At 42.2% G+C, this 27302-nt stretch overlaps 1 long non-coding RNA gene across 4 annotated transcripts; it reads right to left on the bottom strand.

Annotated features, from left to right (window-relative positions):
• Window positions 1–243: 243 nt before the first annotated feature.
• LOC310896697 lies at window positions 244–27302 on the bottom strand. Of its 4 annotated transcripts, none has more exons than XR_014581756.1 (5): window positions 27265–27302; window positions 20657–20710; window positions 18193–18253; window positions 1655–2647; window positions 244–333 (listed from the first exon to the last, which is right to left on the bottom strand). It is a non-coding gene; the product is annotated as an uncharacterized lncRNA (long non-coding RNA). The 4 variants fall into 4 exon arrangements; XR_014581757.1 differs by lacking the exon at window positions 244–333 and having other exon boundaries at window positions 1371–1810; window positions 2593–2647; XR_014581758.1 differs by lacking the exon at window positions 244–333 and having other exon boundaries at window positions 1371–1810; window positions 1906–2647.

The raw sequence follows: 27302 nt of genomic DNA on the forward strand, positions 1-27302 counted from the left end.
GATTAACACTCACATCCACTGAAGTCATGCAGTTTCTGTCCACTTGTAGAATGAAAGCAAAAGCCTGCCTGTACAAAATATTTCTCTATTAACCTGAACAGCATGACAACGAGCAAGCAATCGAGAACTGCAACCTGTTCAATTTTATCAGAGAAGCAACAAAGATTTTCTTCAAACTGTCCGTCTAACACAGCTTTTGGACTCTATAAAAACTCACTTACTTTTCTGTATAAAGAAGCTTCTGTCACTTCTTGTGTTTTAATTTCTTCTGTTTTTCCTAGAGACTGTTTATTCCAAAATTTCCCGAGTGAGAATCTAAATGAAGACTCGGATCTATAAACAGAGCAGTACTGATCATAAACCCATATGCAGAGAATGGTAGCTCAACCACATAAACTGCTATCTGCATTTCTGAATGATAGGAGCTGTCTTTTATAACTGATTTGACATATATCAAGAAACAAATATAGTTCTATTAGAATGGTTCTTTTTTTCTGTGGTTCTCTCTGGTGATGATGTAGGATAAAATTAAAATATACATCTTAAAGGAAGATTCTCTATACATATTGTATACACTCATACCTATAATTCAATCTTTAAGCCCAGTGGCTTAAACAGTTTTTCATTATTTAAATCTTTATACCATTCACACTATTTTTCTGTTCCCATAAATTCTATGTAATTATTAATCCCAAGAAAAACTGATAACAGCTAGCCCACCATAATGCAGTCCTTTCATCTTCAAATAGTGTATAAGAGGTAATATACCGCTCTTGAAAATCTTTCTTTAATCCTTTCTTCTTTTAGAATACAGAGCCATGAAGATTTATCACAGTCCCATAGATTTCAAAAGACGACCATGGCTTTGTGGTGTCAATCCACAGGACCATAAAGATGCTATTTTGCTGGAGCTATATTGTGTTCTAAAGTGGAATGAGGAAACTGACTTGCAGCAGTAAAATATATCTTATTACTCAATTACCATATGAGGCAAGCAAAGCTTTGGTTCTAATTTTTCTCATTGCAGATTTATAATCATGATTATTTTCACTAATGTGAGTTTGAATATTTTACAGTTTTATTTTCATACAACTAAAGTATAAGATTTTTTCACCTCGATTTCCACTTTGAATGTGTTTTTCTTTACAAAATATCTATGTATTCAGTCGTAACTGTTCACTTCAATTAACTGTTTCTTTTTTACTTCAAGAAAAAACAAAAACCCAAGTCCCTAATGACTTGTCATGCTATTGTTCATTTATCTGACCTCCCTTTTTTTAACTTCTTTTTTTTCTCCTGTTGTTATTTCTGTAGTTTACCATGACTGTCTTTTTTTTTTTTTTTTTTTAAGCCAGCCATGATTACATGGATGTAGAGTAATGATGATGGAAAGTACAGGTAGTCTTCATGTACTCATCAGGTGCCAACAAAGGATTTCAAAGGACTTTGCTAATTATTTAACAATTTTATTGCAAAAGTTATACTTTACTGAAGCAATAATTACTGTTTTGCAGTTTCATATTTACTTGTGTCTAACAAAAGACAGCCCTTAAACAAAGAAAAAGTAACTAAAAAATACCACACATCAATAGTACACTGCATGCCAAACATACTTTTAAAAATGACTGAAGGAAAAGAAATAAAGCATAGGCACCTGAGGAGAGACTGGCCACTTATTTAAGTTTACTTGAGATGTAAGCTTCTTTCAAAGATGAATTATTTGCCTGGGAAGACTAAGCTCATAACTTCCAGTAGCACGAAGATTGCTGCTCTTTGGAATTCCCTATATGATCCACGAAACAACAGATCCCTGTAAGAACAAGAGCAGAATTATCTGGCTCTGCCATTGATACAAATAAATTTATTGCTGTTGATACAAGGCTTACAGAAATATTACTCCAATACCTTCAAGCTGTAGTTTTCTTTAAAAAAAAAAATCAACCCAGAGACAACAAAACCAGATAGCGTCTCATTTTCTTCTCAGCCTGGAAAGTGTCTCCCTCTCTGTCTCTCCCTCTCTGCAAGACCGCCTTGCTCATACAGTTCCGATGCAGTGGAGCATGGCGTCATGAGATGCTTATTCCTGAATTTAAATGGAGTGAAACGATAGCGATCCTCCGTGAAAATAAGAACAACGTCCCGATCAGGTTTGGGCCACCCTCAATGTCATCAGAAGGTGAATTAAGAGGATTTGGCAATTCCATGGTCGGTTTCAGTACAGATCTTCCCAGATGCAGCTGTTGTGACCAGCTGTGTACCACGCAGTGCTCTGCACAAGCACATACGCATAGACATGCATATAGACACAGACGCACGTACAACTTCCTTGCATGCCGAAGAAAACTCCTCCCACAGTCTATTCCTGGCGCACATCTAAATGGCTATTTTATACATATTAACCCTGTGAAACTCTGTAGGACTTTGCTATTCACCTCCTAGATAATAAACTATCCGTTTGCAAGCCTGTCACACAGTTCACAGATCAAAGAATCAAGGTGTCACCAGCCTTCTTTAGTATAGATATCACTGGTTCTTTACTGCCTAGTTATGCTTGCATAGCCCTTAGACATTTTTTGTCTTGAGGTTACTTACCCCATTCAAGTACTCTATCTTCCTTTTCACTGCATCTGTGCCACAGGCTTGCTGACTGAAGGAATATCAAACACAAAAATGTAACCATGCTCCCCCCATTTTTAATTTACTTTCCTCCCATCCTGCCCTTCTGGTTTTGAACATAGGCAGTTTTCTCTTTTAAAATAAATAAATAAATAAATAAATATGCAAGGATAATTATTAATTTTAGATGAAAATATAACAAGGGAATCTTTATTTAAAAGATAATTATTTTATTTCACTGTGTGTTCAATATCTTTATGAGATAATCTCAATTCTGTGTACCACAGAAAAAGTTAAATAAATAAACTACGGGGGAGGGTAGAGAAAGTGAGCCTTATTGGGTGCAATCTTTATATCTCTTGTAGAGCAAGAAAGTTGCTTAGTTTTCTCTCTGTGCTCTTTAGACTTGGTCTCCATCACTTACTTAAAAGAGAAGCATGATGAACAAGTTCTTGCACAACTCTTTCTGCCAAGATAATGCCTGTGCCAGTAATTTACAAGTAATGGGCTACAGCTGTGATCTCCAGCTCTTGAGCTGTTTTGGTATTTCAGTAATTACAACAGTTTCATTAACATTTAAAGGGAATAGTCAGCTCAATATCAGTAAGAGACTATTTTGTACAGCATGGATCCATTTTACATTTGCATTTGACATTTGATAATCTCTACACATAAGTTCTGAGCTGCAGAAATGAGATGTCACACAAAGGAAAAATTAACCCAGATATAAATTCTTAGTAAATCCAGGACTGGTAGTATTGTGAAAAGCACCCCTTTCCCAGTCTTATATTCATTTGAAACATGAAACATAATTTTTATGCCTTTATTGGGTGCTTGTGATGTCTGTAGATATTTAAAAGGAATGCAAGTGGGAGGCTGGTTGAATAATAAAAGTTAACAGGACATATATGCGAACATATTGTCTGTATGTACATAATAAAAATAGGTATGTTTCTGAGATGTCAACTACACATTTTTATAGTAGTCTTCCTTTTTGACTATCATTCTCCTTAGCAACTATTTCTACCATGCACAACTGAAGCAATTAATGAGAATCAACAAAGAAGCATCATTACGGTAGTAGTAGTAGAGGGTGAGTAGTAAACAATAAATAAAATTCAGTTTAGACAGGTTTGAACTGATGAACTTGGGAATAAACAATCTTAAATTCTGCATACCCTACAAACTTATGGACTGTTCTATAAAAATGATAGCTCAATGTTCAACAGTTGTCAAAAAAAGCAAATTAAATGTTAGGAACTAATGGTAAAGGAGAAAGGAACAAAGCACATGGTCCACTTTCATAAAACCATGGATCTCCCATGTCCTGAACACTATGTACAGTTCTGATCCCCCACTGCTGAAGAATATGACAGATATGGAGAGGGATTAATAGCTACGAATATATCATATGTAAACACTAATTTGCTTATGAGGAAAGATCAAATAGATGAGGACTCCTCACATTCTAGGGAACCAGTTACCAAAGAGGGATAAAATACTCTATGAAGTGATGGGTTACCTAACAAAATATAGGTTTTAGGTCTAAACTGAACAATCATAGGATCATAGAATCATAGAACGGCTTGGGTTGGAAGGGACTTTAATGATCATTTATTTCCAACTCCCTGCCATGGGCAGGGATGTCACCCACTAGATCGGGTTGCCCAGGACCTCATCCAACCTGGTCTTGAACACCTCCAGGGACAAGGCATCCACAACTTCTCTGGGCAAACTTACTTCTTTACACACCATGTATTTCAACTTTAAAATTTCTTGCTGTAGAGTATATGAATGTCAAAACCTTTTATGTGTTCAAAAATCAGGTCCTCAGAAAATAAAATTCTGTTCTCACAGGTGATACTTTCAGTTGAGGAAATTTCTGAGCAGTGAATTTTCTGGAGGCTGGCAGAATATTCTGGAGAACATTTACTACAATGTGATTTGTAATGTTTTTATATCCTTTCCTACGCATCTGCCATTGACTACTCTCAGAAATAATATGGATACTATGAAGATTATGAAGATGGTGGTTTGGTATGACCAAACTTATTCTCTTCTGAAATAGTCAATCCCTTGAAAAAAAAAGGGGGGGGGGAAATACTGTGTATTTACTAGCAATGCAGATAATTTTCTCTTCCTTCCTAGGCTTCTTTTATGCCAAGAAAAATGCGATACAAAAACACTTCAGTCAGTGTTAAAGACAAATTTGTTTTGTCTTCTAAGAAATTATAAGTTCAAATCGAGCTCTGAAGACTTCTTAGTGAAGCCTGGTGAAAAAATCAAGGCACTGGCACCATCTTGGTAATAGTCAGGCAAGAATGATTTGAAAAAATATCTTTTCACAATAGATACAGCCTTTAATGTTTCAACATTATTGAGCCATTCAATACAGAAAAAAAAAATCTGATAGCTCAGTTCTAATGAGAGTATGAATCATTAATTTTGTTCTAAAAATCAAGGGGAGCATCAAGGGATAAAAACACTTAATAACACTTCCTCTGTGCTGCATCTCCCAGAGTATAAATCCACACATTTTCAGGTCAGTAAAAGTTGCAGGAAAAAAAAAAAAGGTTCAGAATTTTTCTTATTTTTGTAGTTTTATGCAGTTTTACGATCTTTTGCAGAATTTGCAAGGGGAGTACTTTGCATGTTTTTAAAATGACATTTATATATGTACAATGTATCACTAGAATGGTTAATAAATAAATAAATATGGTTAAATAATAAATATGGTCTTATGCAATAACTTTCTGAATATTTAAGTACTGAGAAAAAAAAAAAAAAGATTTAAAGGAACTTAAAAAATTTTGTAACTTTGGAATTTTGTCCACCCTCCATGGATACAGGAAAACTGGGGAGGGACTCTCTGTCAGGGAGTGTAGTGATAGGACAAGGAGTAATGGTTTTAAACTAAAAGAGCGTAGGTTTAGATTAGATATAAGGAGGAAATTCTTTACTCTGAGGATGGTGAGACACTGGAACAGGTTGCCCAGAGAAGCTGCGGATGCTCTCCATCCCTGGAAGGCCAGGTTGGATGGGGCTTTAAGCAACCTGATCTAGCAAAAGGTGTCTCAGTCCATGGAAGGGGGGTTTGAACTAGATGATCTTTAAGGTCCTTCTAACCCAAATCATTATGTGATTCTATGATTCTATGATTTTTCCATTCCTTTATAGCACTTAAAATAGCACTTTCTCAAAATTATAAGGTCTGAGCTGCAATTCAGTTTTGGATTTTAAAATTTCTGTGTTCTGTTGCTCATTGTCATTGTACAGCTGATTTGCTATTCATATAGCCTTTTTTAAAGAGCTGTGAAGAAAAGTCTTGTCTTTGTCTTATGATAAAAGGGCAATTGAGCTCTGATCTCATCTAAATAATTTGATCTGCAACTAGAGCACTTTGTTGAATATATGTTGCATGGGCATTAAAGCACAGCATCAGCCTGGAAACAAAGTATTCACAATTTCCATGCATTTTAAGCAGGCTGAAAGTTCTAGCCCTAATTCTCATTGATTGAAAAATGAAGTTGCACAAACTACATCTCTCACTGTGGTGTCATTGAGATGGCTTTAATATATTTTTCAGGTAAGCAGAGTTCCTGACTTTAATGAAGAAAAATAAATGAACAACTGTGTAACACTTTACACATGCATATAACAGGAAGGGCTTTGGGGTAAAGACCAAATATCTGACTGGAGTATAAAACATGTCATGGTTTGGGTTGGTACAGTTAATTTTCTTTGTAGAGGCTCACACAATGTGCGTGCTTTGGATTTTTGATGAAAACAGTGGTGATAACACACCAATGGTTTTAGTTATTGCAGAGCACTGCTTACACAGAGCCAAGGATTTTTCTATTTCTTGTGCTGCCCTGCCAGAAAGGAGGCTGGGAGTGCACAAGAAGCCAGGAGGGGACACAGCCAGGACAACTGACCTAAACTGATCAAAGAGATGGATGATGCCATACCATATGGCATCATGCTCAGCAATAATAGAGGGGGTAATGAGGGAGGAATGGAGAGGAAGTTTGGAGTGATGGCATTTGTCTTCCTGAAAAAACATTACGTGTGATGAGCTCTGCTTTCCTGGCAGTGGTTGAACACCCGTCTGCTGATGGGAAGTAGTGAATGAATTCCTTGCTTTGCTTTGCTTGTGTGCTTTGCTTAATCTAGTAAACTGTCTTTATCTAAACCCGTGAGTTCTCACACTTTTACCTTTCTTATTCTCTCCCTTTTCCCACATGGGAAGAGTGAGTGAATGGCTGTGTCGGGCTTAGCTGCCTGCTAGAGCTAAACCACAAGAAATGGTAGCAGATACCCTGTTATCAGAACTTTTTGCAAAATACACACAAGGTTCCACAGGTGCAGTAGCAAAGAGGAGATGTATTCCTAGCACCAAACAGATGAGTTGTGTTCAGTTGGGCCCTAAGGTACCATAAACTCTCCTGTCACTGAAGAAGGAAAATTACTGTCTGATTTGATAAGATTTGGTTTGCGGCTTCTTGGATGTGGTACTTAGGGACATGGTTTCGTGGGTGATACTGGTGGTTGGGGGAGGTCTTTTCCAACCTTGTGATTCTTCTGTGATCGTATGATTCTTCTGTGATCCACACTACTCTGAGGTAAAATGGATTCTTCTCAAAGCAGACGGGTTATAAAGAAGGTCACTAATCATTGAACTGGAAGTGAGGAAAAACATAGGAAGCAGTAAATGCCATACACAACCAGGCTATAGCGAGAACTGGAACCTGCTGATGTCTCTCAACCTCTATTTCACTGGCAAGAAATCAAACACAGACACCACCAGAAGTACAAGATACGAGAGAAATGCTGACACAACAAGGTATCAGTTTCAACTGGGAAATGGGTCACTGTCCAGTGTGTGTGTGTCTTTATGTGCATGTTTGTGCATGTACTTGCGTGTGAGAATTTCCAACACTTGCCACCTTCCAGTGGGCTGGCACCTGATGTTTTGAACGTGCCCCACAGTTCCACCATGCGAAAATGAAGTTAGCTTAAGTCTGTAAAGGCACAGCAGAGACATCTCACAGGCAAATGTGTCTAGACCAATCACATCAAAATAGTAATCCACCCAAAGTATACCAAGACCCCCAGTCTATATCATTCTAGCCATCTGATCACATAGTGTCTGTGGAGGCTTTTGATACCTCAGGCAAGGAGGCAAGGAGAGCAGTAATCTCATCTGGGGACGTTAGTTGTAAGAACAGTCACGTGGCTATGGTTATCTCAACGTGCAGCTACATATCCAGTGTAGACCCACCTTTACTTTCTCTTCATAATCACAAAGTCATTTAAGAGATATAGCTGCAATGAAGTTGCAGTGTTTAAATTGGTAGCAAGCCATAATGTATTCAACAAGTACCAACAAATACAGGAGATAATACAGAGCAGACACAGCAGATCCCTGGGCCTCTCAACTCATTTCATAAATTTCAGATGAGACCCATCACTGTTTCCATAATGATGAACACAGTCATTTCAGTAACTGCATCATAAATGAGTAAAGCCCAAGTCTATTGAAGAGATGAACTGTGATCGTTTTTAGAACAGCAACAAGAAAAATTAGACTTTCTTTCTGGTGTGCCATTGTTAACATTAACATTTTTTTTCCCTCTCTTTTGGAGTTGAAATATTTAGTAATTCTTGTCAGCTGTAAAATTGTTTCACTTGAGGCTGTTTAAAGCCCTTTCTGAAAACTACTTTAATACTTTCTGAAAATGCCTTTTTTGTTGTTGTTCAAAAATGCAATTCATTTACTCTCTTTTGCTATATTGAAGGGAAATATAACCTAAAAAAATTTTGTATTTTAGATAAACAAATATAATGCTTGTTATGTTTTTTTTTTTCCTTCTGGCTTCACAGAGTATTTATTTTGATCCAAAATGTTTTTCCTTTATTTTTCTATTTGATATTACAAACAAGGAAAACACAGTTATTCATGAACGCCTTTCTTTCAGAACTGAAAATTCTGTTCTTGCTCTGCCACAGACTTCAGATGCATAATTATGAAAGACCTGCAGGCATGGATAGGTGTAATAAAGATGGGCTTTGGACATCAAAACAGGGAAAACTCCAGGAAAAGTAATTTTGAATACATTCAAAGTTTTTCCCTCATTGACATTAATAAAACATTAAACTAATTTATTTGTTTTTAAATGAGTTTTAAAAGCTAAATCTTTTTTTTTTTCTTTTTCCCTGCCTTGACAAACGTTTCTTATAAAATAAAAAATGCAATACTTGATTTGATAAGTTTTGCAAAATAACCTTGGGAATAGTGGGCCAAATGTCCAAAAGACACATTCCTTTATTGTAAATGCAGCTGCAGAGAAAAATGGTTGATAAAGAAGCTGGAAGTTTAAATATCACATCCTTCTTTGTCCTTTCCATCTCATTTTCTGTCTTATGCATAGACCTTTGGAGAGATCACAAAGGTTTTCCCACTATCCAGAGACAAGGATTAATGTTATAGAAGTTTCTCACTATTTTTATACTTAAGTGTCCTGGTTCCAGTTAGGACAGAGTTAAGTAGCTCATAGTAGCTGGTAGGGTGCTATGTTTTGGATTAGGATGAGAAGAGCGCTGATAACATGCTGATGTTTTAATTGTTGCAGAGCAGTGTTTACACCAGGCCAAGGACTTTTCGGCTTCTCGCTCTGTCCTGCCAGCGAGCAGGCTGGGGGTGCAGCAGGAGCTGGGAGGGGACAGACCCAGGACAGCTGACCCAAACTGGCCAAAGGGGTATTCCATACCATCTGACGTCATGCTAAACAATATATAGGGGTGGCTGGCCGGGGTGGGGGGGCCGGCTGCTCGGGGATAGGCTGGGCATCGGTCAGCGGGTGGTGAGCAATTGCATTGTGCATCACTTGTTTTCTTACACATTATTATTGTTAATACTATTACCATTATCACTATTATTATTATTATTGTTATTATTATTTTCCTGTCTTAATAAACTGTCTTTATCTCAACTCACAGGCTTCACTTTCCCGTTTCTCTCCCCCCATCCCAGAGAGGGAGGGGGGAGGGTGAGCGAACGGCTGTGTGGTGTTTAGCTGCCAGCCGGGTTAAACCACAACAGTCCTTTTGGCGCCCAACGTGGGGCCCGAAGGGTTGAGATATCGACAAATCTGACCAGAGTGTGTTAAACTAAAATTGGTATAAGTATTGGACCTGCTTAATAGTTGCTAGTCACGATGTTGATTGCCTTAATCTCCAGTCTGCTGTACCTGTATTCCAAATTGAGTTTTATGGTGCGTTACTTTCTGTATGTGCTCCCTGTTGCACTGTTTATCCTTTCCGGGCCCTGGTTTAAGATTGTTATGGTACTGTGCGGTGTAGCAATGGCTTATGAAATGATGAAATATCTGGTCACGACTCTAACCTGGTATTTGTACTCAGCACTGACGTCGACTCTATACTTTGGAACCCATATCTCGGAAACTATTAGCAATTACACCTATTGCCTGTTTTCGTTAGGGAGCCAATCTGTGAAGGGGACAGGGGAAGACATGTTTCCCTACCTGTTCACTCTCCCTTTCTCCTTCACCACCACCCTCTTATCCCCCGAGTTAGTTACGGTGGTTCTCCGAGATGTTGAATATCCTTGGGATACTCAGACCAGCCTGCTCTTGTTGTTATGTCTCCTGAATGCGCTTCAGATTTTGTGGAGGGTTAAACAACTACTCAGGAATCTCATCCGGAGATCTGTCTTGAGGCGGGATAGTTGCGAGTGGCAGGGAGTGTGGGAGGATATGGGCAGGTTTCTAGAGCAGTGGTCACCTCCAGTGTTTTGGACATTCACCCCTGAACAACTGCAAAATCCTAAAAAGCTGGCAGAATGCTTGAAAAAAAGGTGTCATGACTCTGGCAGTTCCAAAGTGACACAAATCACTGTAGCGTGCTGGGGTCTGGCTTGTGCCTATCGAGCTGCAATTGATGCTACTAGCAACCTAGCTCCAGCTCCTGCAGCCGCTCCAGCTCCTGCAGCCGCTCCAGCTCCTGCAGCCGCTCCAGCTCCAGCTCCTGCAGCCGCTCCAGCTCCAGCTCCTGCAGCCGCTCCAGCTCCAGCCCCTGCAGCCGCTCCAGCTCCTGCAGCCGCTCCAGCTCCAGCTCCTGCAGCTACTCCAGCTCCAGCTCCTGCAGCCGCTCCAGCTCCTGCAGCCGCTCCGGCTCCAGCTCCTGCAGCCGCTCCAGCTCCAGCTCCTGCAGCCGCTCCAGCTCCTGCAGCCGTTCCGGCTCCAGCTCCTGCAGCCGCTCCAGCTCCAGCTCCTGCAGCCGTTCCAGCTCCTGCAGCCGCTCCAGCTCCTGCAGCCGTTCCGGCTCCAGCTCCTGCAGCTGCTCCAGCTCCAGCCCCTGCAGCCGCTCCAGCTCCTGCAGCCGCTCCAGCTCCAGCCCCTGCAGCCGCTCCAGCTCCAGCTCCTGCAGCCGCTCCAGCTCCAGCCCCTGCAGCCGCTCCAGCTCCAGCTCCTGCAGCCGCTCCAGCTCCAGCCCCTGCAGCCGCTCCAGCTCCTGCAGCTGCCCCAGCTCGTGCAGCTGCTCCCACTCCTGTGTCTGGGTCAGAGAAACGAGCTGTAGCAGTGCAAGTTGACCCCGCAGAGGGTATTCCAACCCCTGTGGCAGACCCTGTGTCTGGGTCAGAGAAACGAGCTGTAGCAGTGCAAGTTGCCCCTGTAGACAAGGTGAAAAAATGGTATAGAGGCTCAGGTCGTTCAAAACGCAGACAGTCTTCTGCTAAGTCTGGGCGTAGTGAAGACGAGGCTGGGCCATCAAAGGTGCAGGAGACTGAAGATGAGGATGAGGATGGCGAAAAATCAACAGTAACTACCCGGACTCCATACCAGCCATCAAAGGTGCAGGAGACTGAAGATGAGGATGAGGATGTCGGAAAATCAACAGTAACTACCCGGACTCTACACCGGCCATCAAAGGTGCAGAAGACTGAAGATGAGGATGAGGATGTCGAAAAATCAACAGTAATTACCCGGACTCTATACCAGCGTGAGCTACGAGATGTGCGAAAAGATTTTGGTCGCTGTATAGGCGAGCAGCTTGTCACCTGGCTGCTCCGGTGCTGGGACACGGGAGCCAATTATGTGGAATTGGAGGGCAAGGAAGCCAGGCGGCTGGGATCCCTTGCTAGGGACGCATGCATTGACAAAGCAATTGGAGATGGAGCACAATCTCGCAGCCTCTGGAGGCGTCTCCTGTCAGCTGTGAAGGAAAGGTATCTCTTCAAGGAAGAACTTGTATGTTTACCAAGCAAATGGACCACCATGGAGAAGGGAATTCAGTACCTGAGGGAATTGGCCGTACGGGAAGTAATTTATAAGGACCTAGACGACGCACAAACATCCGCAGATCCAGATGCAGTCCGGTGTACACTACCCATGTGGCGGAAGTTTGTACAGAGTGCCCCATCATCATATGCCGGCTCATTGGCAATACTAGCCTGGAAAACGGAGGAGAATCCCACAGTGAATGAAGTGACTAAAATACTCCGGCAGTACGAAGGAAATCTCTCCTCTTCCCTAAAGGCCTGTGTCTCAGCTGTGGAGAAACTCTCTGAAGAGGTCCACCAACTTAAAGAGAATTTATCTTCCCCTCCACCTGAACGAACCAGTGTCCACCAGCTAAAAGAGAATGCTTTAGAGAAACTTTCTGAAAAGATCCACCAACTTGAAGAAAGATTATCTTCCCCTTCACCTGAACGAACCAGTGTCCACCAGCTAAAAGAGAATGCTTTGGAGAAACTTTCTGAAAAGATCCACCAACTTGAAGAAAGATTATCTTCCCCTTCACCTGAACGAACTAGTGTCCACCAGCTAAAAGAGAATGCCTTGGAGAAACTTTCTGAAAAGATCCACCAACTTGAAGAGAGATTATTTTCCTCCCCACCTGTACAAACCAGTGTCTCAGCTATTAGGGGTAAACGTTTATCTATGCAAGGAAGACAATATGGTGGGCACACACACCGCGCCACCCTGTGGTTTTACCTACGTGACCATGGAGAGGACATGAGAAAATGGGATGGAAAATCTACTGCGACCCTAGAGGCACGGGTACGTGAATTGCAAAGGAAAACAATTGGGAAAAAGGAGTTCTCTGAAAGGTTTGCTGCTCCAACTTCCAGCAGGCAGTCCTTTAAACACAGAAATGAAGATTCTGACCAGGACTAGAGGGGCCCTGCCTCCAGCCAGGGGGAGGAAAGGGACAATCGAGTTTATTGGACTGTGTGGATTCGATGGCCTGGCACGTCAGACGCACAGAAGTATAAGGCTTTGGTAGACACCGGTGCACAATGTACTCTAATGCCATCAAGCTATAAAGGGCCAGAGCCCATCTGTATTTATGGTGTGACGGGGGGATCCCAGCAGTTAACTGTATTGGAGGCTGAAGTGAGTCTAACCGGTAATGAGTGGCAGAAGCACCGTATTGTGACTGGCCCAGATGCTCCGTGCATCCTTGGCATAGACTATCTTAGAAGAGGATATTTCAAGGACCCAAAAGGGTTCCGCTGGGCTTTTGGCATAGCTGCTTTGGAGACAGAGGACATTAAACAGTTGTCTACCTTGCCTGGTCTCTCAGAGGACCCTTCTGTTGTGGGGTTGCTGAGGGTTGAAGAACAGCAAGTGCCGATCGCTACCACAACTGTGCACCGGCGGCAATATCGCACCAACCGAGACTCCCTGAGTCCCATCCATAAGCTAATTCGTCAACTGGAGAGCCAAGGAGTGATCAGCAAGACTCATTCACCTTTTAATAGTCCCATATGGCCAGTGCGAAAGTCTAATGGTGAGTGGAGACTAACAGTGGACTATCGTGGCCTGAACGAAGTCACACCACCACTGAGTGCTGCAGTGCCGGACATGCTAGAACTCCAGTATGAACTGGAATCAAAGGCAGCCAAGTGGTATGCCACAATTGATATCGCTAATGCATTTTTCTCCATCCCTCTAGCAGCACAGTGCAGGCCACAATTTGCTTTCACTTGGAGGGGAGTCCAATATACTTGGAATCGGCTGCCCCAGGGGTGGAAACACAGCCCTACCATTTGCCATGGACTGATCCAGTCTGCGCTGGAGCAGGGGGAAGCTCCTGAACACCTGCAGTACATCGATGACATCATTGTGTGGGGTGACACTGCAGAAGAAGTTTTCGAGAAAGGGAAGAAAATAGTCCAAATCCTTCTGAAGGCCGGTTTTGCCATAAAACAGAATAAAGTTAAAGGACCTGCACGAGAGATCCAGTTTTTAGGAATTAAATGGCAAGATGGACGTCGTCAAATCCCAATGGATGTGATCAACAAGATAACAGCTATGTCTCCACCAACTAGCAAAAAAGAAACACAAACTTTCCTAGGTGTCGTGGGGTTTTGGAGAATGCATATTCCAAATTACAGTCTGATTGTAAACCCGCTCTACCAAGTAACCCGTAAGAAGAATGCCTTTGAATGGGGCCCTGAGCAACGACAAGCCTTTGAACAAATTAAGCAGGAAATAGTTCATGCAGTAGCCCTCGGGCCAGTCCGAACAGGACCAGATGTAAAGAATGTGCTCTACACCGCAGCCGGAGAGAATGGTCCCACCTGGAGCCTCTGGCAGAAAGAACCTGGGGAAACTCGAGGTCGACCCCTGGGGTTTTGGAGTCGGGGATACAGAGGATCTGAAGCCCGCTATACTCCAACTGAAAAGGAGATATTGGCAGCATATGAAGGAGTTCGATCTGCTTCGGAAGTGGTCGGTACTGAAGCGCAGCTCCTCCTGGCACCCCGACTGCCGGTACTAGGCTGGATGTTCAAAGGAAGGGTCCCCTCTACACATCATGCAACTGATGCTACATGGAGCAAGTGGGTTGCACTGATTACTCAGCGGGCTCGAATAGGAAACCCCAGTCGCCCAGGAATCTTGGAGGTGATTATGGACTGGCCAGAAGGCAAATACTTTGGGATATCACCAGAGGAGGAGGTGGTTCGTGCTGAAGAAGCCCCCCTGTACAACAAGCTACCGGAAAATGAGAAGAAATATGCCTTGTTCACTGACGGGTCCTGTCGTATTGTGGGAAAGCATCGGAGATGGAAAGCTGCTGTATGGAGTCCTACACGACGAGTTGCAGAAGCTGCTGAGGGAGAAGGTGAATCGAGTCAGTTTGCAGAAGTAAAAGCCATTCAGCTGGCTTTAGATATTGCTGAACGAGAAAAGTGGCCAGTTCTCTATCTCTATACTGATTCATGGATGGTAGCAAATGCCCTGTGGGGGTGGTTACAGCAATGGAAGCAGAACAACTGGCAGCGCAGGGGCAAGCCCATCTGGGCTGCGGCATTGTGGCAAGATATTGCTGCCCGGGTAGAGAACCTGGTTGTAAAGGTACGCCATGTAGATGCTCATGTGCCCAAGAATCGGGCTACTGAAGAACACCAAAACAACCAGCAGGTGGATCAGGCTGCTAAGATTGAAGTGGCTCAGGTGGACCTGGACTGGCAACATAAAGGTGAATTATTTATAGCCCGATGGGCCCATGACACCTCAGGCCATCAAGGTAGAGATGCAACCTACAGATGGGCTCGTGATCGAGGGGTGGACCTGACCATGGACACTATAGCACAGGTTATTCATGACTGTGAAACATGTGCTGCAATCAAGCAAGCCAAACGGTCAAAACCTCTTTGGTATGGAGGACGATGGCTGAAATATAAATATGGAGAGGCCTGGCAGATTGATTACATCACACTCCCTCAAACCCGCAACGGCAAGCGCCACGTACTTACAATGGTGGAAGCAACCACCGGATGGCTGGAAACATATCCTGTGCCCCATGCCACCGCCCGGAACACTATCCTGGGCCTTGAAAAGCAAGTCTTATGGCGACATGGCACCCCAGAGAGAATTGAGTCAGACAACGGGACTCATTTCCGAAACAACCTTATAGACACTTGGGCCAAAGAACATGGTATTGAGTGGGTGTATCACATCCCCTATCATGCACCAGCCTCTGGAAAAGTTGAACGATACAATGGACTGTTGAAGACTACACTGAAAGCAATGGGTGCTGGGACATTCAAAAATTGGGATACACATTTGGCAAAGGCCACCTGGTTAGTCAATACCAGGGGATCTGCCAACCGAGCTGGACCTGCCCAATCAAACCAGTTACGCACTGTAGAAGGGGATAAAGTTCCTGTAGTGCACGTAAGAAACATGCTGGGTAAAACAGTCTGGGCTACTCCTGCCTCAGGAAAAGGCAAACCCATTCGTGGAATTGCTTTTGCTCAGGGACCTGGATGCACTTGGTGGGTAATGCAAAAGAATGGGGAGGTCCGGTGTGTACCTCAAGGGGATTTGATACTGGGTGAGAATAGCCCATGAGTTGAATTGTAGTATGTTAATTATTATATAATAATGTATGTCATCACTACCATGATTGCTATATATCATAGATGAAAATGGTGATTAATTAGAATGTATTGGACAGAGTGTAACCTGAGCATGACATAAATGGTATGGAATAAGGGGTGGATATCTGTCCTGGTTCCAGTTAGGACAGAGTTAAGTAGCTCATAGTAGCTGGTAGGGTGCTATGTTTTGGATTAGGATGAGAAGAGCGCTGATAACATGCTGATGTTTTAATTGTTGCAGAGCAGTGTTTACACCAGGCCAAGGACTTTTCGGCTTCTTGCTCTGTCCTGCCAGCGAGCAGGCTGGGGGTGCAGCAGGAGCTGGGAGGGGACAGACCCAGGACAGCTGACCCAAACTGGCCAAAGGGGTATTCCATACCATCTGACGTCATGCTAAACAATATATAGGGGTGGCTGGCCGGGGTGGGGGGGCCGGCTGCTCGGGGATAGGCTGGGCATCGGTCAGCGGGTGGTGAGCAATTGCATTGTGCATCACTTGTTTTCTTACACATTATTATTGTTAATACTATTACCATTATCACTATTATTATTATTATTGTTATTATTATTTTCCTGTCTTAATAAACTGTCTTTATCTCAACTCACAGGCTTCACTTTCCCGTTTCTCTCCCCTCATCCCAGAGAGGGAGGGGGGAGGGTGAGCGAACGGCTGTGTGGTGTTTAGCTGCCAGCCGGGTTAAACCACAACATTAAGTCTAGCAGTCTTAAGGAAAAGCCCCTTCCAAACATGTTTGAAAGTTAATGTATTCTCTATTTCCATTAGCAAAACGTTAATAAACCCAAGTTTTTGATAACTGATAGTATTTTATTGAGGTAACCATAGTTCATTAGTAAATGAAGCTATTTGTATTGTTTGCATTTAACTACAAGTTAATACAGTATTACAAATTGTTTTGTGTGGAAAAAAATTTACAAATACAGTATATATACACTGTTTATAAAGTATTCATACAACTAACAATTATGAATAGTGACAGGGGGCTTAAAATGAAACAGTTGTCAAAGTAGTTGACATTATCCTAAATATTCTTTTTTCTTATAGGTACGTGGAGTTAGAATATTAATAAATTTGAATATAAAATGATTTTTTTTTTAGTGAAACATTAAAAAAAAACAAAAAACAAAAATAAATAAAAGAATAGAAACAATGAGATTTGCCACCGAATCTCTGGAAACAGAAACAGAATCCTGAAATAGAAGAAAAACTCAAAGATAATATTGGGTTATATCATTAACTGTGACATTATTAGATTGTCATTTATATGCGATCATATTCTACAGGATCATTGAAGTATTCTCTAGAAAAAGTTCTTAAGTTCCTTTGTTCAAAGAACTGCTGGACTAAGCTTAATTAAAGTCTATTTTAAATTCTTATTGCAATATGTTTTCTCTGCTGAGCTCATGCTATATCTAGTCACCTTTGAACAATGTCTGCTATTGTAATTTTCAAGACTGTGAATTGTAAATCAATGCAAAGCATTTTTCTATTTCTGCTTTTAGTCTATGCAACTTAAGCTTCAGTGAGAATCACAGTGAAAATTTCCCAGAATAGGTTTCTTGGGCAGATCAAAGTCACCATTTTCAAAGAAAATAAGACTTGCTATACCAGATTCGACCACACATTAATTGGCTCTTGCCTTGGGCAGCAGATTCAGAGTGAAAAACAAAATCGTTAAAGAACAATTTTGCCAGTTGTGAAAAGGTGAAATAACTGAAAAAAAAATTGGAAAGGCAGTGCAAAATTTTTGTTTTCCTACACTAATACTTGAAGGCTAATGAAGGTTATATCAACTTCACTAAGCTACATATTTTACATTATTAAAATCATCAAAAGATATTTCAAAAAATCTTATCTCTTATACTTTCAGCCACAGTATATAGAGAGAGTCTACGACTTGGTGAAATATTAATTCCAGGGGTAAAATATATGCATTAAAATATAAGATTTGATCCCTGTTTGAAGTTTGCATATCTTTGTGTATCAGCTTGTTTCCATTTTAAGCATAAGTTTTGCCCTACTAGAGAACTTAACACTTATTTAATATAAAGTATGTACATTACATTCATTGCAGACAAAATTATGCACATCATGATAGATTCAGCAGAGTGATGAGAAAAAGTCACAATGAATAAAACATCACCTTCATATATAAATGATAGAAATGAAGAGGTAGGTTCTTCCACACAGAAATGGATGAGTACCTGTGTGAGATTAAAACAAAACAAAACAAAACAAAACAGTATTTTCCTTTCCTTCCCCTTCCTTTCCTTCCCCTTCCTTTCCTTCCCCTTCCTTTCCTTTCCTTGCCTTGCCTTGCCTTGCCTTGCCTTGCCTTGCCTTGCCTTGCCTTGCCTTGCCTTGCCTTGCCTTGCCTTGCCTTGCCTTGCCTTGCCTTGCCTTGCCTTGCCTTGCCTTGCCTTCCCTTGCCTTGCCTTCCCTTGCCTTGCCTTGCCTTGCCTTGCCTTGCCTTGCCTTGCCTTGCCTTGCCTTGCCTTGCCTTGCCTTGCCTTGCCTTGCCTTGCCTTGCCTTGCCTTGCCTTGCCTTGCCTTGCCTTGCCTTGCCTTGCCTTCCCTTGCCTTGCCTTCCCTTGCCTTGCCTTCCCTTGCCTTGCCTTCCCTTGCCTTGCCTTCCCTTGCCTTGCCTTCCCTTGCCTTGCCTTCCCTTGCCTTGCCTTCCCTTGCCTTGCCTTCCCTTGCCTTGCCTTCCCTTGCCTTGCCTTCCCTTGCCTTGCCTTCCCTTGCCTTGCCTTCCCTTGCCTTGCCTTCCCTTGCCTTGCCTTCCCTTGCCTTGCCTTCCCTTGCCTTGCCTTCCCTTGCCTTGCCTTCCCTTGCCTTGCCTTCCCTTGCCTTGCCTTCCCTTGCTTGCCTTCCCTTGCCTTGCCTTCCCTTGCCTTGCCTTCCCTTGCCTTGCCTTCCCTTGCCTTGCCTTCCCTTGCCTTGCCTTCCCTTGCCTTGCCTTCCCTTGCCTTGCCTTCCCTTGCCTTGCCTTCCCTTGCCTTGCCTTCCCTTGCCTTGCCTTCCCTTCCCTGGCCTTCCCTTCCCTGGCCTTCCCTTCCTGGCCTTCCCTTCCCTGGCCTTCCCTTCCCTGGCCTTCCCTTCCCTTGCCTTCCTTCCCTTGCCTTCTTCCTGCCTTCCCTTCCTTGCCTTCCCTTCCCTTGCCTTCCCTTCCCTTGCTTCCTTGCCTTCCCTTCGCCTTCCCTTCCCTTGCCTTCCCTTCCCTTGCCTTCCCTTCCCTTGCCTTCCTTCCCTTGCCTTCCCTTCCCTTGCTTCCCTTCCCTTGCCTTTTTCCTTCCCTTTTTCCTTCCCTTTTTCCTTCCCTTTTTCCTTCCCTTTTTCCTTCCCTTCCCTTCCCTTCCCTTCCCTTCCCTTCCCTTCCCTTCCCTTCCCTTCCCTTCCCTTCCCTTCCCTTCCTTCCCTTCCCTTCCCTTCCTTCCCTTCCCTTCCCTTCCCTTCCCTTCCTTCCCTTCCCTTCCCTTCCCTTCCTTTCCCTTCCCTTCCTTCCCTTCCCTTCCCTTCCTTCCCTTCCCTTTCCTTTCCTTTCCTTCCTTTCCTTTCCTTCCTTTCCTTTCCTTTCCTTTCCTTTCCTTTCCTTTCCTTTCCTTTCCTTTCCTTTCCTTTCCTTTCCTTTCCTTTCCTTTCCTTTCCTTTCCTTTCCTTTCCTTTCCTTCCTTCCCTTCCCTTCCCTTGCCTTCCCTTCCCTTGCCTTCCCTTCCCTTGCCTTCCCTTCCCTTGCCTTCCCTTCCCTTGCCTTCCCTTCCCTTGCCTTCCCTTCCCTTCCCTTTTTCCTTCCCTTTTTCCTTCCCTTTTTCCTTCCCTTTTTCCTTCCCTTTTTCCTTCCCTTTTTCCTTCCCTTTCCTTTCCTTTCCTTCCCTTTTTCCTTCCCTTCCCTTTCCTTTCCTTTCCTTTCCTTTCCTTTCCTTTCCCTTCCTTTCCTTTTCCTTTCCTTTCCTTTCCTTTCCTTTCCTTTCTTTCCTTTCCTTTCCTTTCCTTTCCTTTCTTTCCTTTCCTTTCCTTTCCTTTCCTTCCTTTCCTTTCCATCCTTTCCTTTCCTTCCTTTCCTTCCTTCCTTTCCTTTCCTTTCCTTTCCTTTCCTTTCCTTTCCTTTCCTTTCCTTTCCTTCCTTCCCTTTCCTTCCCTTCCCTTCCCTTCCCTTCCCTTCCCTTCCCTTCCCTTCCCTTCCCTTCCCTTCCCTTCCCTTCCCTTCCCTTCCCTTCCCTTCCCTTCCCTTCCCTTCCCTTCCCTTCCCTTCCCTTCCCTTCCCTTCCCTTCCCTTCCCTTCCCTTCCCTTCCCTTCCCTTTCCTTTCCTTCCCCTTCCCCTTCCCCTTCCCCTTCCCCTTCCCCTTTTTCCCTTTCCCTTCCCTTTCCCTTTCCCTTTCCCTTTCCCTTTCCCTTTCCCTTTCCCTTTCCCTTTCCCTTTCCCTTCCTTTTTTTCCAAAGTAAGAATAAATAAACAAAACAACAAGAAATTAAAAGTACAGGTGAAACTCTAACATATAAAACTTAAAGACTCAGCTTTTGTCCTTCTGACCTTGTCAGCTTCTGTCCTTTTGTCCTTCTGTTGCTGAAGTTACTTTGCTATAAATAAAGAAAGAAATAGACTCACGTTTTTGTTCCTCACTGCAAAGCTGTTTATATCCACAATCAAATTTTCTGTCTTCTGAAATGGATAAAGAGAAGGTTCATTATCACATCAGCTCTAGCAAAATAAACTTTCCTACAAACTAGTGCTACTACAATTTAAAACTCTTCTTGCTGATGTAACAGTCTGCCAGGATTTGATTAGCAACAGCAAGGGCTAGGTTCAATTTCAAGGGGTCATATCAAATTGAGTCCCCATCTAAAAACCTGAGAAAATTAAATTAAACTGTCTGGGTGCTCAGTGAGCTGTACTTCTCTGCTCTCAAATGATGAATCAACTGGCTTAATGAAACAGTAAGATGTTGGTTGAAGGGAGTAAAAAAAGAGGAAAGCAGACATTTAAACAGCACAGCACACAACAGTTGTCTATCTATTTGTAAAACAAGAAACAGTACTCTTCTTTTTTTTTTTTTTTTTTTTTTTTTGATGAGTGAACTATTGTGGTAGTTGATCTGCTTGCAAACTTCTCCCATAACACTCAAATATTTACTGTGCTTGCAAAGTGTGATGGCTGTATCAGCTATTCTGCTAGGTAGCAAGAGCTCAGCGAGGATCCAGCTGTCTTGATCCTGCAAGCTGTGCACTAGCCTCTCCAGTGGCTTGGGGAGCTGCTTTCGTTCTGCAATGCTTTCTGCTCTTTGTCAGGAGGACACAGTAATCAGAATCACACAGAATTTGTAGCCTTCATAAAACATCTGAAACTAATGATCTTTCCATAAGAATACTTTTCAGGAAGATATGGGAAAAGGATTTGAAAATTTATAGTTAGAAGAAGAAATCCAGTTGTCCCATGTTCAAGGTATATGCTGATGCCATTCATTCATTGTTTGTATGAAAGAAGCAGTCACACCCTGCCTCTCCTGATAATAGAAGAAGTGTAAAGGAGATTTAAAAGACATGAGAAAAGAGCTCCAGTGGAGAAGGTTTTGGACCATGGCCAACAGAGTCAGCCCAGCAAAGCCCTCCTTAGCCTTGAGCAATGCAGCTAGGCACTCCTTTTCAGCTCTGCGCACTAGCCAGATTTCAGCAGCTTGTAGTGTGGCACTCACAGTGCTGGTTCTTATGGTCCCCAGTGAAAGGCATCAAACTTTCTTCAGGCATCACCTAAATTAACTGCGTCTAGAGCAGAAGGTGGCATCTAGATGCTACCTTGACTGCCAGAAACCCAGAGGCTGACATTGCAAAGACTAGCATGAAGTCCCTTTTTAAAACTAACCTTAGGTTCATATCCTTTAAAGATCCCTACTAATCCAAAATCCTTAAAAGAACTTCTAATCTGCTCAGTCAGTAGTGTATTAGACCCTTTCATCTGAAGGCAAAGAACTCCATAGGCAATTACTAACCCAGGGAGCTATTCATGTCCCTTATCAATGAAGATATGAAATGTTAATGAACAATGCATGATTAGCCATTTAAAATCAGTAGGTCACTGTGAAAAAAAGAGTTCCCAGTCCACACCCCTAAAGAAAAGAAAAGCAATGTACCCTGAGAGATTCTGGTAACTAATCAAATATATCTCACATGCTATAGCAAGACCTATAGCGAGATCTCTATTTAATAAGGCCTCACACTGTACAGCAATATCAGCTTTATCCTAGGTGGCAGCTGTACTTATCAAAGCCAATGTCTGCAGAGTCAGAAACTATTTTTAATCTGCAAAAGCAATTATTCATTTATTCATCTGGGTTTTGATTATATTTCATCACTACTACATTCAGTGTCAAGCAATGTTATAGCTAGACCTAAAGCATTCTAAAGTCATTCTGATGCTGGCTAGGAACTGCTGGCTAAGAATGATTATTTAAAGCACTGTAGTCCCAAGCTGTCTAACCTTCAACATTTTAATGCTCAATATGATCACCTTATTAGAAATATAACAGACAAACAAACAACAAACAAACAAAAACCTCAAATGAATGACACATTCCTAAATGTGAGAGTCTCACTGTTAAAGCTATTTGATACTGGTTGCCTTTCTGGCCTCAACATGAATGAAGCTTTTTTTCATGGGAGTAAGGCATACCACTAATAGCACTAAGTAAGGGAAATTTTAGTTTAAGCTAAATAGGCCCCATGAATATTTTGACTATCTTAGTTCTATTTGGCTTTGACTATCAGGTTAAAATATGACTTTATTTGATTGATGATGATGATGATGATGATGATGATAGCTAGCCCCTCAGGAGTATCGTGCTTGACTATAAATGTCTGGACTGCAAAATCATGTTAATCTCCCCTGACTTCTTTGAGGGTCCTTCAATAGGAGCATTTCTATTGTGTGAGGTTCTATTCATCCTAAAGAAGATGCCTAAAATATGATAGATCAGTATCAACAGAAACAGTAGCAAAAAGCTGGACAGCCACTTACCACCTATGAGGAGGATATTGAGAAGATAAGGCCAGAGTCTGCAGAGTGATGTGTGGCAGAAGATGAAGAGACAATAGGCATAAGTTGAAACAAGATGGGTTCAGACTGGCTATGAGGGAAATCTCTCTCACCCAGAGGACAGTCAAGTGCTGGTGCAGGCTATACAAAGAGGTTGTGCCGTCTCTGTGTGGAAATTTTAATACCAGTCTGGATACAGCCCTGAACAGTCTGGTTTTGACCTCACTGTTGCTACTGTTTTGAGCTGGAGATTGGAATGGAAACCTCAACGTTGAATTATTTTATAATCCTAAAAATGATCAAATCTTTGGAAAACATGGTTTATGTAAAAGGTTTGAACAAAAAGGTCAGTTTAACCCAAAGAAGAGAGACCCACTAGTTTGTAAATATATCAAGAGAAAGGGGTAGAAAATATTTGTTCTCTACATCTTTGATCAAGAGGGCAGGAATGGACTTTAAATGAAGCAAGAAAGATTTAGCTAAGACATTAGGAAAATTCTATTTGAATGGGAGAGATAGTGAAATAGGAGGATTAAGTGCCAGAAGAGACTGTGAAGATGCCATCACTCAAGGTTTTAAGACAAACTCCTGTCAGAAAACTTACTAGAATAGATGTTTATGTTCAGGCAGAAGGTCTGAACTGAGTAATTTCCTCAAGTCAAGCACTGCTATTTCCACGAGCTTCTTGCAACCTTTAGAATTATCCTCTGGCCAGCTCAGTCCTCATTTTTCTCACAGTTTCTGTCTTTTATTCTCTCATCTGCATCCTAGCTGCTGTTCCTTCTTTGGCAGCAAATTGCAAACTTTTTCTCCCTTTTGCTCCCAAATTTCCCTTCCCTTCCTATATCTCAGTCAACCAAGCCCCCTCAGAGTATGCTCCCCTGCTTCACTATGAATACTGGTGTACTGTTACTGTTTCTTACTTAATTTTACTTATTCTGCTTTGATCATACACTCGTCCATTTCTCACTGACTGGTATCTTCTCTTTAAAGTCTTGTAACTAGCAAAAGAGCAGTGAGTATATAGCAAAGCTCATTTTCAGATGTTTTGTTTCAATACCCAGCACCAACTAAAACTTTCAGCAAAAATGCATGAAAAAAAACTGCTTTCATTTTGAAGCCCTGGTATAAGAAGGGCCTTTCCTAACATTTCTGTGGTATTAATGAATTATCAAGTCATACCAGCGCTTCTAGGAAATGTAATAGAACATGAACACTCACAAGGATTTACAGGCTGGTCATTAAAGTGAAGATGGAATCTTTGAAAAAGATCAAAGGAAAACCAAAAATTAAAGAAAATTCTACTGAGCATATGAGAATGCTTAAGCTTTCACTTTGTAAATGGGATACAGTTGCAGATAAATGGCAAAAGACATTTCTGTGACCCTAACAAGAGACCTGTCTAAGTGAGTGTGCTATTATCAGAAATAATTGACAGAATGTTTTTACACAGGTAAATAAATAATATTTTCCTAAGCTGGAATTCCTGTCTTTAAAAAGGAGAAAAGGAAGGGCTGAAATGTTAAAGACCTAGGCAGCTTAGTTTAAATTCTTCAGAAACAGGGAAACAAATCATAACTATTATCATAAAAAAGTCCAAATGAAAACATAACAAGTAGCAGACAAAATCAATTTAGTAAGAAAAAATTACGTCAAGTTTTTCCACCTTCCTTGCAGGAGAGGGTAACAGCCTTGTGAATAGAGGAGAAGTAGTAAATACACATATATTTTGATATCAATAAGACTTTCGATACTGCTTCACAAGCTGATGGCAAAAACATAGATTAGATAACAGAAAGAGAAAGCTACACAGAAAAATCACTAAAAGCATGATTATCAGTGATCCACTCCTAAAACAGAAGGATGTAGCAAATGCATCTGTTTAGGTCCAGTAGGTCCTGAATAATACAGTATTTCCACTAACAGTCTGGAAAATGGAATCAAGAGCTTGCTAATGACATCTACAGAGATCACCAGGCTCCGTCTGGCTGTAAGCAGATTGGGGAACAGATTTCAAACTCAAAGTGACTGTGACATACAGTTTTCACTTCACTGAAGGCAGGTGCAAATTCTACCTAGGCAAGAGTAATGAACTAAATGATCCTGGATAGAGAAGAACTGGAAGAGAGGGCAGACAGCCAGACGTGAACCAGAGTGAAAATGCTGAACATCAATTTTGATATATAAACAAACGTATAATCCATGATATAAGTGAGACAGCCTGATTTCAATCTATTACAATCGTTGAAACTTCACCATTTCAAACAAGACATTGGCTCATGAGAAAAAGATCCAGATACGATGATAATTACCAGCAGTTTGAAAAAGGTGGCTTCAAAGTAAAGACTGAGAGAACTGGATTTATTTATTTATTTATTTATTTATTAAATCAATTTTAAAGAATATTTCTGATTCATACATTTTGTCTTTTACATTAATAATTTTGGTAGATATGTGTGGTGGTTTTACCCTGATGGGCAGCTAAACTCCACCACAAATTCTTTCTCACTCTTTCTCCTCAAAGGAAATGGGGGTGAAAATATGATATAAAGGGCTCAAGGGTTGAGATAAGGACAGGCAGATTGCTCACTAATTGCTGTCATGGGCAAAACAGACTAAACACAGAAAGATTAATACAATTTATTGCCTATCGCTAACAGACTAGAGCAGTGAGAAACTAAAAGCAAACTAAAAGCACCTTCCCCTCTCCCCAGCCTCTTCTACCTTCTCCTCCCAAGTGGTGCAGGGGAATGGCGAATGGGGGCTGTGGTCAGTCCCTAATGCTTCGCCTCTGCCGCTCCTTTACGGTCACTCTGCCCCTGGCTCTACGTGGGGTCCCTCCCACGGGATGCCGTCCTTCCCAAACTGCGCCTGTGGGGGCTGCCCACAAGCAGCAGCTCTTCAAGAACTGCTCCAACATGGCTCTGTACCACGGGGTCCATCTGTCAGGAGCTCCTGCGTGGGCTCCTCTCCACGGGCTGCAGCTCCGGCCCGGGGCCTGCTCCTGCGAGGGCTCTCCATGGGCCACAGCCTCCTCCAGGCCACATCCACCTGCTCCACCGGGGGCTCCTCCACGGGCTGCAGCGTGGAGATCTGCTCCGTGTGGGACCCATGGGCTGCAGGGGGACAGCCTGCTCCACCGGGGGTCTCTCCACAGGCTGAAGGGGAACTTCTGCTCTGGCTCCTGGAGTACCTCCTGGCCTCCATCTGCACTGACCTTGGTGTCTGCAGGGCTGTTTCTCACTTCTCTCTCTCCCAGCTGCTGTCACGCACCAGTTCCCGTTGGATATGGCTGGAGCTGGCTCTGATCTAACATGAGGCAGCTCCTCGGCTCTGCTCACAGAGGCTACACCTGCAGCCCCCCCTGCTACCAAGCCCTTGCCATGTAAACCCAATAAAATATGATGGGAGCATTTCTAATAACACAAACTAGTAAAAATAATGTATTATGACTAACGTTTGCACCTTTTCTTCTTAGTAAGTTGTGCTAAACTATGTGACCACTCTATCACAAAAGATTAAAACAAAGATGGCAAGCAAAAATAGCTGAGATATATTTGCGTATTTCATAGTTGTTAAATATCACTTTTTTTAAAACCTGAGACTCGTAATTGAGGGAAAAGTATATATTTCACTTTTTAGAGTACATGGGACAAATTCTGTAGTTACAACAAAGTCTTGTATCTCTATTGCCTTAATCTAGTAGGAAAAAAAGAGGACAAATAAAAATAGGTTTTTTTTCATTCCTTTCTAGGCCTTGCTTCTCAACTGGGTGAATAAACACTCTTTAGACATGACAGCATGAGGAAAATCTTTATATAATTAAGGTCCATGTACATTTTATATAGAGAACAATTAAAAATTAAGGATACTTGGCTAAACACACAGAAGGAACCACTGAAATATACTTGGGATCTGTTATCTTAGAATGTGATGTTGCATTCTCTGAGCAGGTGTTGTGGTTTAACCCGGCTGGCAGCTAAACACCACACAGCCGTTCGCTCACCCTCCCCCCTCCTTCTCTGGGATGGGGGAGAGAAACAGGAAAGTGAAGCCTGTGAGTTGAGATAAAGACAGTTTATTAAGACAGGAATATAATAATAACAATAATAATAATAGTGATAATGATAATAGTATTAATAATAATAATGTGTAAGAAACAAGTGATGCACAATGCAATTGCTCACCACCCGCTGACCGATGCCCAGCCTATCCCCGAGCAGCC

This window comes from Anser anser (genome assembly GCF_964211835.1).
Source record: "Anser anser genome assembly, chromosome: 3".
Classification (NCBI taxonomy): Eukaryota; Metazoa; Chordata; class Aves; order Anseriformes; family Anatidae; genus Anser; species Anser anser.